The sequence below is a fragment of the Podarcis tiliguerta genome (genome assembly GCF_965153285.1).
Source record: "Podarcis tiliguerta genome assembly, chromosome: 14".
In the NCBI taxonomy this organism is placed as follows: domain Eukaryota; kingdom Metazoa; phylum Chordata; class Lepidosauria; order Squamata; family Lacertidae; genus Podarcis; species Podarcis tiliguerta.
In genome coordinates this window covers 36,154,246-36,164,832 of record NC_139547.1, presented here as the reverse complement: position 1 = coordinate 36,164,832, position 10,587 = coordinate 36,154,246, and the positions used below count along the sequence as shown (strand labels likewise).

General features: G+C 44.1%; 1 protein-coding gene across 3 annotated transcripts in view; it reads right to left on the bottom strand.

Annotated features, from left to right (window-relative positions):
• Nucleotides 1–10,587, bottom strand: part of CAPN15 (calpain 15) — a 94,315-nt gene that overhangs the window by 34,162 nt on the left and 49,566 nt on the right. Inside the window, exon 1 of one of the 3 annotated variants that reach the window (XM_083412417.1) lies at nt 405–567. The exons of the other annotated variants lie outside the window; for them this stretch is intronic. The gene's annotated coding sequence lies outside the window, so the exon portion shown is untranslated. Of the gene's footprint in view, nt 1–404; nt 568–10,587 lie in introns of those variants that run through there. 3 annotated transcript variants of the gene reach the window in all.

Genomic DNA, 10,587 nt, shown 5'->3' with positions numbered 1-10,587 from the left:
ATGTAATCAGTCAACCACAATTTAACTCGCCAGTGGCAAGTGCTTCTTCCCTTTGGCAAGAAGCAATCCCACCCAAATTAGCAAACTATTGTTAGTAGAATCAGGTGGGTTTCTGATCGTAGTTTAGCGCTACACAACTTGCTGATTCAGACATTGCAGCAAACTATAGTTTATGCTAATGGGGAGGAACACAAAAGTGCACTGAAGAGATTGCTAGTAGCTTAGGGGACAAAGCTTTTTCATCCTTACACATGGCTACTAGGAGCAGAATTATGTAAAATAATAAATGCCAATTCCTTGACCTACATAATTCACATATTGCACAATCCAGTTTCTCCTGATGCAGACTTCTGATATTTGTTGCTAAGCCCATTTTGCCTTCTCTCCCGCTGTGCCCACATTACCTCTCAGCTCGCTAGCTCTGGTCAGCCTGCGATGGATCACTAAGCTCTGCACAGCCCCTTGGACCATAGCCCTTCATGGTGTGTCTGTTAGGCAGAAGTTACAGGGCCAGCAGCTGAGTTTCTTTTGTGGACTTGTCATTTTGCACAGCAGCTCAGCTAGGCTACCAGGAGGAGGCTACATTGTGATGTCACCAGTCTCCCTGCACTGCATTTAAGCCAACACTGGCCACTCGCTCTTCTTCCTAGTTTTCAGTTTAACTTGGAAGAACACCAAGTTGAACTACCTTTAGGGATCCGATCTCACACTTGGAGGCACCAAATCTCATGAAAGAGGTAAAAAATGAAATCTCTCAAAACTAAAGCTCTCTCCTTGTCCTCATGGCATACTAGGGTTGCCAAGTCTCAAGAGTTTTAGTCTCCCACAGGGTCACAGGAGCAGAAGGGACAGCAAGTCAGGCAAGAACTTTAGCGACACCATCGGAGTGCCTGGCTGATGAGGCTACTTAGGGGGAAGTGCATGGAAACACGGATCAGGGCCTGACTGAGAGCCAGGAAGGGGTGGAGCCTTCACTTCTATGTAAGTTCCCAGACTAAGCTGTTGTGGTCTATGAGAGGGAAGAGGGTGAATGTCAACACACCACACACTTTCAGTCCTCCATACCATGCTTTGGAGAATTTCTAACATGCTGCCTGAACTGAGTAAACAAGTTCAGGAGACTCACATCTCTGACATGCATTTATATGCTTCTTCCAAAGCCCTTTTTCTCTCTGGCATCATCGCAAATCTTGTCACTGAACTACTGTGCAGGAGAAGAACCTAGGAGATCCCTCAGCCCCAAGCTGTGGTTTAATCTCCCACTCTCGCACATCCAGAAACATTTCCCATCAATTATCCAATATCAAAGAACAGATAACAAGCAGAAAAGGGAGCCCAATGTAGGCCATGCCTGTAAGACACGAAAAACACTTGGCAAGACAGATCAAGGAGCAAAAGCCACATGCCACAGTGAAGGGTGAAAAACTGCCGAGATTCACCTGCTGGCCAGAGTGGAGAGGAAATGTGGGAAAGTTCAACAGAAGAATTTATAGTCATGGAGTATAAAAGACAAATTCAACAGTGCAACTCCAGCAAAGAAAAATCCTTTCAAATGAGCTCAAATAGGGGATGAAATCACAAGGGTGCCCTTTACATCCTGAACCCTTGCTTAAGTGCCTTCCTGACATTTATGACAGTAGAGGCTGAGTTATGGAGTGATCACTGGCACAGGGGGGAAGCATGTTTATGTTCAGAATTGCCCCTCTAAACGGCAACTGTTTGTGAATGAGATGGAACACGAAGATGGTATCAAAAACAGAGTTCCATATGGTGGTATCAGCCTTTTGCCAAAGATGCAGTATCTTTTTACCGGTTAATTAAAAGCTGTATTTTTCATGCAATTTTCAGTTGACAACCAACATTCAGATTGCTCTTTCACAGCTTTCCGAGGCTAGTTTCTTTAAAGCCTAATGCTGCAGCAAGAGCCCACTAGCTTGATCTCTCAAGCATAGAATCAAACCCTGGGGATCATCTAGTCCAACCCCTGCAATGTAGGAATAAGCAGCTGACCCGTATGGTGATCAAACCTGCAACCCTGGCTTTATCAGCATGACGCTCTAACCAACTGAGTTATCTCTGATCCAAGTCCATATTTTAAAGCTGTCTCTTGTTACCATTGCCTCACCCTCGTTTTCACCCATGCTTTCCTATCCAGAAAGGTCTCCTAGCAATTCCTGGGGTGCTCATCATGCCCTTAACTTTTGAATCCCCACCTCCCCACAAAATGATAAATTTGAATAAGATGTTTGATCTTTGCTTACCTGCCCCAAGCTTTTGGGATGGCAGGGATTGATAAAAAGAGTGTTTATCATCCACACAGTGCATTTAAAGTGTTCAAAGTGCTTCACATTTGCTATCTCACTCATCCTTACAACAAACTGTAGAGAACATGCTTGCCATGCAAAGGGGCCACTGATTCAGTCCCTGACATCTCCAGATAACATTGGGAAAGATCCCTCTGTGAGGCCATGGAAAACTGCTGCCAGCCAATAGGCCAATATATTGCCCAGGACTGGTATGAGGGGCAGACCACAATGGTGGTTTCACTCAGTGGTATATAGCTACTGAAACTAGCCACCGCTCCTGAGTCCCTCCAGCACCCAGCACAGCAATGGAGAAACAAGTTGCAGCCAGCAGCTGGATGCAGAGCAACTCAGGGCCACAGCAATATACAGTGGTACCTCTGGTTACGTACTTCAATTCGTTCCAGGGGTCCGTTCTTAACCTGAAACTGTTCTTAACCTGAAGCACCACTTTCGCTAATGGGGCCTCCCGTTGCTGCCGCATGATTTCTGTTCTCATCCTGAAGCAAAGTTCTTAACCCGAGGTACTATTTCTGGGTTAGCGGAGTCTGTAACCTGAAGTGTATGTAACCTGAAGCGTATGTAACCCGAGATATCACTGTACCGCTGAGTGTAACCACCATTGCAGTCTGCCCCTCAGGCCAGCAAAGAGTGAGAATCAAGCTGCACTGGCCTGGGCAGGCGCAGTTTGTTCCTTCCTTCCTCTTATTTCAACTGCTTGGCTGAGGAGCGTGTGGCTGCCCTTGCCTCAGCCAAGCAGTTTTACAGAGCCTCCAACTCTCTGCTTGCCATGGCACGCGAGCAGGAGAAGGATCTGGGCTCCCACGGCTGGGGAGCAGGAGGCTTTGCTAGGTATCCCAACAGTCTGACTTGGTATAAGATAGCTTCCTATGTATCAACATCCTCATTTTGCAGATGGGAGTGTGCAAGAGAACAGCACCTTGCCTAAGGCCTTCTAGTGAGTCTGTGATCACTAAGCTCTGCACAACCCCCTGACCATATGGAGGGGGTGATGACAGAGGCTAGATCTGAACCATGGCCTTCCAGGTTCACTGCTCATACCTGCATCCACCATGCTCGAGGAGTTCTCAGCAATAAACTGAATGAATAAGTATATAAAGAAATCTGCAATGGTGCATGGTCTGCTATGCATGCGCAGTGAAGCTTCTGCTTCTCCGCAACCCTCACTGGCATCTGGCAGGGTCCAAAGTGGTCTTCAGCACATGCGCAATACACGGCTGTGATCTTTGCTGGGAGACTGCCCAGCATCATGCTGTCAGCAGCCTGCTGGGCCATCCTAACCAGAACATCTGCTGTTGTTTATACCATCAAAATTAGTGGACTGCCTACTGGTACCTGTTCATCTTTAGATCAAGTTTAGGAGGGAACAAATCCCAGGCCAAAAGTGCAGGAAGTAAACAGTTTGCAAGCAGGGACCTAAAGGACAAGGATTTGTCTCCCACGGCATTCACATAACATGACAAGGTTTCTGGATCGCAGCGCCCCAGTGCTTTAGTGATGACAGAAAATCGGTGAGCTATGCTGAAAAGAGTGGGCAAGTGGTAGCCTATGCCATTAACAAACACTGTCATTTTAGAGATCACAGCATGAAAGGTGAGTTCTGAAGAGGAGCTTGATTACTGTTGCCCCGGTGCAAAGTAAAAACTGGCGAAAGACCAAACAACTGAGCAGATTCACAAAATACTTCACAATATGACTACTTTTAAGCAAAGACAAAGTGATTCAGAGCCAAGGATGACAGCTTTGCAGAGTTGCCATTGAAGTCTTTGCAGCATTTCAGCAAGTGCCCACCTTGGCTGATTTGCTGCCAAATTGCTGCACAAAGTGAGTCACCCTGGCTGCAGTCTGGGGTGGGCAGAGAATGAGATGGGGAGAAGCACTGCTGGAAATGCGATTCCAAGTCACAGATGCATCCTGCATCAGTGGGAAAAGCCATTGCTCAGAAGTAAAGCTCCTGCTTTGCATTCAGAAGGTCCGTGGTTCTATCCCTGGCATCTCCAATTAAAATGATCTTGGGTATCTGGGCTGGGAAAGGCCTAAGACCTGACGGAGAGCTGGCAGCCAGAAGAGTCTCATAAATTTCATAGTAACAAGGTCCCATGTTCAACTCAGCTCTCATTTTAGGAGGAAATTTTGCTTCTATTCTCAGTTCCCTCACTACAGCTATATGGAGAGCTTCAGCCTCTGCTGGCCCTAAAGTTGACAGATCTATACATTCCTGGCAGCTCCTGACACCAGCAGAAGCAGAATAAAATAGCAAAAATGCCAAATTATGCCAAATAAGAAATTGTGCTTATTTGGTAAATTAGCGTAATATATCAAAGTAAAAGAATTTAAATTTTCTGGGTGTATAAGGTGAGCAAGGCATAGAAAAAGATGGGATGGGAAGAATTCACAAATAGAACATGAAGAAAGCAAACCTAAGGGATTCCCTAGCATTAACCTCATTCCTTGCTTCAATGACAATCAAAATACTGTCCATAATTTAAGAGCATTTTTTTTAATCTGCTCAATTCTAGAGACAGAAATTCACAGCCCCTGTCTGCCTTTGAGGCACATTAAAAAAAAGAAAGGCACATACAGTAACTGAGGGAATAGAACAGCATCAGATGATCTTCAATAACAGAATCCTGCTGGGCGCAGCTACCCTACAGGCCATCACAAAGCTTTATCACACCCAAGGCAGAGGAAATGCTAATTAACTTCTCACTTTTTACTTGATTCCGTATGGGCTTAACTTTAAAAGGAGGGCCACCCACCTGCTTCCCTTTGCCGATTTTCTATCTCTGTCTGGCACGCCAGCTCTAGACAAGTATAAGCTCTCACAAGCTCACAGATTCAGAACAAGCAAGGTTTTTAAACAGTGGTTTAAGAACCTGGTTGTGCCAGCCCTGGTAACCAGTTTCCTTGTTAATGCTATCGAAAACTGTGGTCAATTAATCCAGGAAGTATTAAATTGCCTTGCTCTGAGAAGGGAGGGGAAGGGGCGGTGTGAAGACACAGCATGTGGGCACAAGGCTCGTGCCTATTTTGTCTAAGCTGAGAAATGTATGCCCAAACCAGTTTGGGGAAGTCCTCCACTTCTGGGCAGAGGAGAAGAATAGGCTCTTAACAATACAGCAGATTATGAGGTACTTCTTAGATCAGAGTTGCTTGTTACTCCAGGCAAGAAGCAGTCTCTACAGCTTTATTTGTACTGAGAGACTCCCTTTGCCTCTGCCTTGCTCTTTTCCATACTGGGCAGGAGGCAGGCTGACAACTATTTGAATGGTACACAGAAGACACCCCCCCTCCACTAGAGCATGTGTGTCACCAGGCATAGATAAAAAGCCTTATTGCATAGGACTTGAGCTGCTTAGGTTTTAATAGAAACAACAGGGCAATACCATTATAAGAACCAATGAAAAGGTTGCAATGAACTTCACAAGCTTTCATATTCTTTAAAACTATTCAGTTGGGCTGGATAGTAAGCAAAAGCAAGTTAAAACCTCAAGCATTGCTTAACCTAGCTAATGCAATAGCTCCATCATTCCATTTAAAGATTATTACAAACTACGTTTTCAGATAGCCCACAAGATATTTTACTTTCTCCCCCCATGCTTTTTGTTTCCAGCATAACATCCAACCTGATGAATTCTGTGGAACTTGAAAGTTTTCTCACATTTGCTCCATGCAGATATTAATCTAGAGTCACTTTTGGATTATTATTTTTTTTAATGGGACAGGAGGGCTACTCCCCAAATGTTATTTTATAGTTCAGTTTTCATTATGGCTACCTGCAAGGGTTATTTTATCGGCAGTAGAAACACAGTCCAAAAAAAATACAAATCATTGCAACCCTTTAAAAATGCCATCAACTGAATGTATCTCAAAACTTTTTGAGTGCATTATTCGCACTGCCTAGGGAGTCTCTGGCATTGCATTTCTCAAACAGCTGTCCTTTGATGCAGCACAGCAAATCTCTTCTTGAAACAGAAGAGAGATTCAAGAGTGATTTTGTGATATGGCGCCCGAGTCTGCTGTTCAAAGAAAGTGAAAGTTCAGATTCCACAATAGCTGCTTAGATCCTGGCCTTAGATAGCATCCTGGCTTCTTCTCTTTGCTGCAGCACAGCAAACAAAAATGCCCAATCTAATGCCACAGTACACAATAAGATTCGGTCCCTTGTTATATCCTACACCATTTGTCAGAGGACACCACCAAAACCAGAGCACCATCAGTCTTCCAAGGACAAGCATGAATTGTGTGTCAGGGGAGAGAATAACTGAAACAGCTGTCTGGTTTTCTAGACTCTGGAAAAGCTCAGAGGGGAGTTGACTATTTGGAGTGTTCTCCATTAACCTCACAGTCTCCCCTTCCCCACCTCCTCCCTCTCCCCCTCCTGCTCCTGAAAGTATCTTAGGGCAAATGCAAGCACATGCAAAATTAGCTGCTTCAACAGCAGGAGTGCAGAGTGCAGCCTGTTGCCATGCTTAAAACCAGCTGACAGCCTCTGCCTTGCCTGTGGGAGGGAGGTGGGATGAAGGGACATGCAGCTGTTACAGACACTGCAGAAATGAAAGATCATTCCTCCACCCACCAGGCAGTGGGAAAGTTATTCTCTATGGCAAACGGCTAAATCTGACGGCAATTGCATCCCTCTCTAGGGGGAAAAATTGCTAAGGCTAGTTTAGCGCTAGCTGTAACAGGCAACTTGCAAAGGAGTGGGCCACTATTTCTCGGCAGGCAAGAAGGAAACCAAACCTATTTTAATGATTCTCTCCTTTCAGTTACTTCACAGAGCTATTTAGTAAATGTCTGCACTCCAAAGGGACAATTTGGAAGATCAAGCCACAGTTGGCACTGGGATCTGAGACGAGAGAGAAGGCAAATGAGGTTGTTCCTAGGAAGCATTTACTGCCCAAGGATCAACACGTAGGAAACCGGATTCTGCCATTCAAAGGTTTCAGGCCCACAGTGTATAACTATACAGGGATTTTAAAACTGTCTACCCCATTTTTCTAGCATACAGGGTCCTCACCTAACTTCATAAGGCAGGCAGATTTGAGCAGAAGGCAAGTCCTTATGGGAGATCCATGTAGCATGTATAGCCTTCAAAGAGGTGAGCAGGGAACAATGTGCAGCGCCCTGCAACATGCAGTATCCTCTCTCCAGTTATTGCATTATATACTTACACTGAACATGAGATAGCATGTGAATAATCCTGAATATAAAGGCAGGGAAGAGGGCTCATATATTCCTTACCTAACTGAACTTTGATACTTTTTTAATAAAAAAAATAAAGTACACTGCATGTTTGTTAAATTATATTATCACTTTGGTCCTAAGATTGTCAAAAGCTCATATTTAAGATCCCAGACTCACATGTATAAAGACATTAGGCCATGATAAGAAACCTGTGGCCCTTCAAATAACAATTCCCATCATCTGTGACCACTGGCCATGCTGGCTGGGGCTGATGGCAGCTGTAGTCTGCAATATCTGAGAGACTACAGGCTCCCCATTCCTGCCCTGGATTCATATTTCAGATACCGTCAGATTCATATTTTAGACTTCAGACTGAGATTATATTCCTGAACCTTAGAACTAAAAAGCTGTGAAAGCTGAACAAGAACAAAGTATGGCTTGATATGGCTTGACCTTGCACACTGGGAAGCTTCAGTGCAACAACAAAGGTTGTTTAGGTTAAGGACTCTGGCACCTGCTGATAAGACAACTGAAGTACAGTACTTGGATACTAATGAGCAGGATGGCCTTGACAAAGAGTCCCATGAATGGCACCTGCATTAATAATAAGGGAGAGAAGGTCCTAATTTGACAGTGCCACATCCGAAGAACCAACAACAATGCCACAAGCCTGATACAACTCACTTCGTGTTCTAAGAATGACAAGAAGGTGGCACAGGTGACCAGAAGTCCAAAAAAGATGTACCCATAAAGAACCTATCAACGAAATAACGGAGCCAGATGCTGGGCATGTCAGAGCAGCCTCAAAGGAACAAGGTTAAACATCCCCAAAGCAAAATATGAAAGTAAACAGGGCATATGGAAATCTCACCACTGTTTAGTGAATGGTTGGTCTCGCCCACCAGAGTATTATGTTTAGAGAACTCCAATTCAATTACCCCTTTAAGTGTTGTAAGGGTTTAAGTGTTAAGTTCAGGCTTTTAGTTTCTGATGCCAAGGACTTTTTCTTAAAGGACATATTACTACGCTTGTTTACCTCATATACATACAGTGGTACCTCAGGTTACAGACACTTCAGGTTACAGACTCCGCTAACCCAGAAATAGTACCTCTGGTTAAGAACTTTGCTTCAGGATGAGAACAGAAATTGCATGGTGGCAGCGTGGTGGCAGCGGGAGGCCCCATTAGCTAAAGTGGTACCTCAGGGTAAGAACAGTTTCAGGTTAAGAATGGACCTCCGGAATAGATTAAGTTCTTAACTTGAGGTATCACTGTATTTAATAATTTAACTGCCAGATTTAACCTCCCAGAGAAGCTTCACGATGCTTTAACCTTGGTTTAAAACAAAACAAAAAACAAGCAATGTGCAGAGAAGTGGATTTAGCATCTTGAGTCTTCGGCATTTAGAATCAAGAGGAATACAGGGAGGCGCTGAGGGGAAGTCAGGTCATTTAACCACCAACTATGTCAGCAACACAACTAGTTACTTTGCTCACTGCTTCTATAGGGCAAGCTTTCTTAACAGCATGTCTTTTGTTTTAGCTCAAGTTTCTTTTACATTTCATCTCACTGCTACCAAATCATTCAAAGAAGTAATGCAAAGCAATTAATCCCATACTAGTTGCAGATCTGTACCATTTGTCATTAAAAGTATGCGTTCCTGTAGCCACCATGCAAACTATTGCCTTTTCTATGCCTTTTAAAATGTGATTTGTTAGACTGAGTCTGGCGTGCTGTTTTTGTCCCTCTTTGGACCTGGCTTTGATACCCTCTGGGGCATTTCAGACCCAAATGAAGTCCAGAGTCTGCAAATTATAATTAGGGTGATCACAATTTCCGCACTTTGAATCAAGACAAAACAATTTATGTGCTGCTAGCTAATATGAATGTGAACCAGGCTTCTAACACTGCCCACTGTAAACACACACACACACACACACACACACACACACAGTTGCATCTAAATATTTTTGGAAAATTCTGAAAAAAGGCTGAAAGCTAGTTGTAAGAGCATTTTAATTTCTCGTGCTAATTTTAGACACTTATACCAACAAAGTATCTAACTGAACAGTTTCTATTTCTCCAAAGTGTTTTTTTCTCCTTTTTTTATTAAGCTATGCAATACATATTGCTAAAGAACACCTCTTCCCTATCTCCTTGCCAAGCTTCTTGTGGTTCTTTTCTCTCTGCCTTTGTACGGTATGAAACAATGCTCAGAGGCAGCAGCAATGGCAAAGGGTAATATCTCCTGGGTCCAGCAAGATCTCATTGGCTCTTCTTGATGAGATAAGAGGACAATGTTGGCCAAAACAGATTTCACTGCTGATCCCAAAATTTGCACATTTTCAATGACTGACTGAGCGTCTCTAGGGCCAACTCTTCCAGGGGGGAGTCTCTTGAGAAAGAGTCATGGCTCAGTGGTACAACATCTGCCATATCTGCAGAAGGTCCGAACTTCAATCTCCCGCATCTCCAGGAAGGGCTGAGAAAAACCCCTGGGTCAGAAACTCTGGAGAGCTGCTGCCATTTTGTGTAGACAACATTGAGCTAGATGGCCCAATGCTCTGACTCAGTATATGGTAGCTTCCTAGATTCATATCCTGTGTTCCTAGCATGAACACAGAGGCATCAGAGACCTTCACACACTTCAGAACAGCTCCAGGTGGAAGAGCAGCTCTGAAATCCATAATTCACAAAGGATGCTTTAAATTTGCTCCCCCACTGCCCCCCCAAACTCCTCTGATAGCTCATTTTTCCACAGGCAGTGAAGTTTCCTAGCCTCCTAAGCAGCCTCTCTCTTATTTATTTATTTTTAAAGCAACCCTGACATATGGTTTATTAGTGCAATTAAGGGAAGAGAGTTCTCAAAAAGCAGAACACCGAACTGCTTCAGTGCCTCCACGTGTTCAATGGGCTAGAATCAACCTCCAAGCATATTTTAGCACTGCAGACAGTGGCTTTGAGCCAAGGGGCTTTGATTTGCAAATGTCCCACTGGAAGTTTTGGATATATTCCAACCCTCCCTATGAAAACTCAAGCCACAATAAGCTAGCCAGCTTCTTGCAGCACCCAAAGT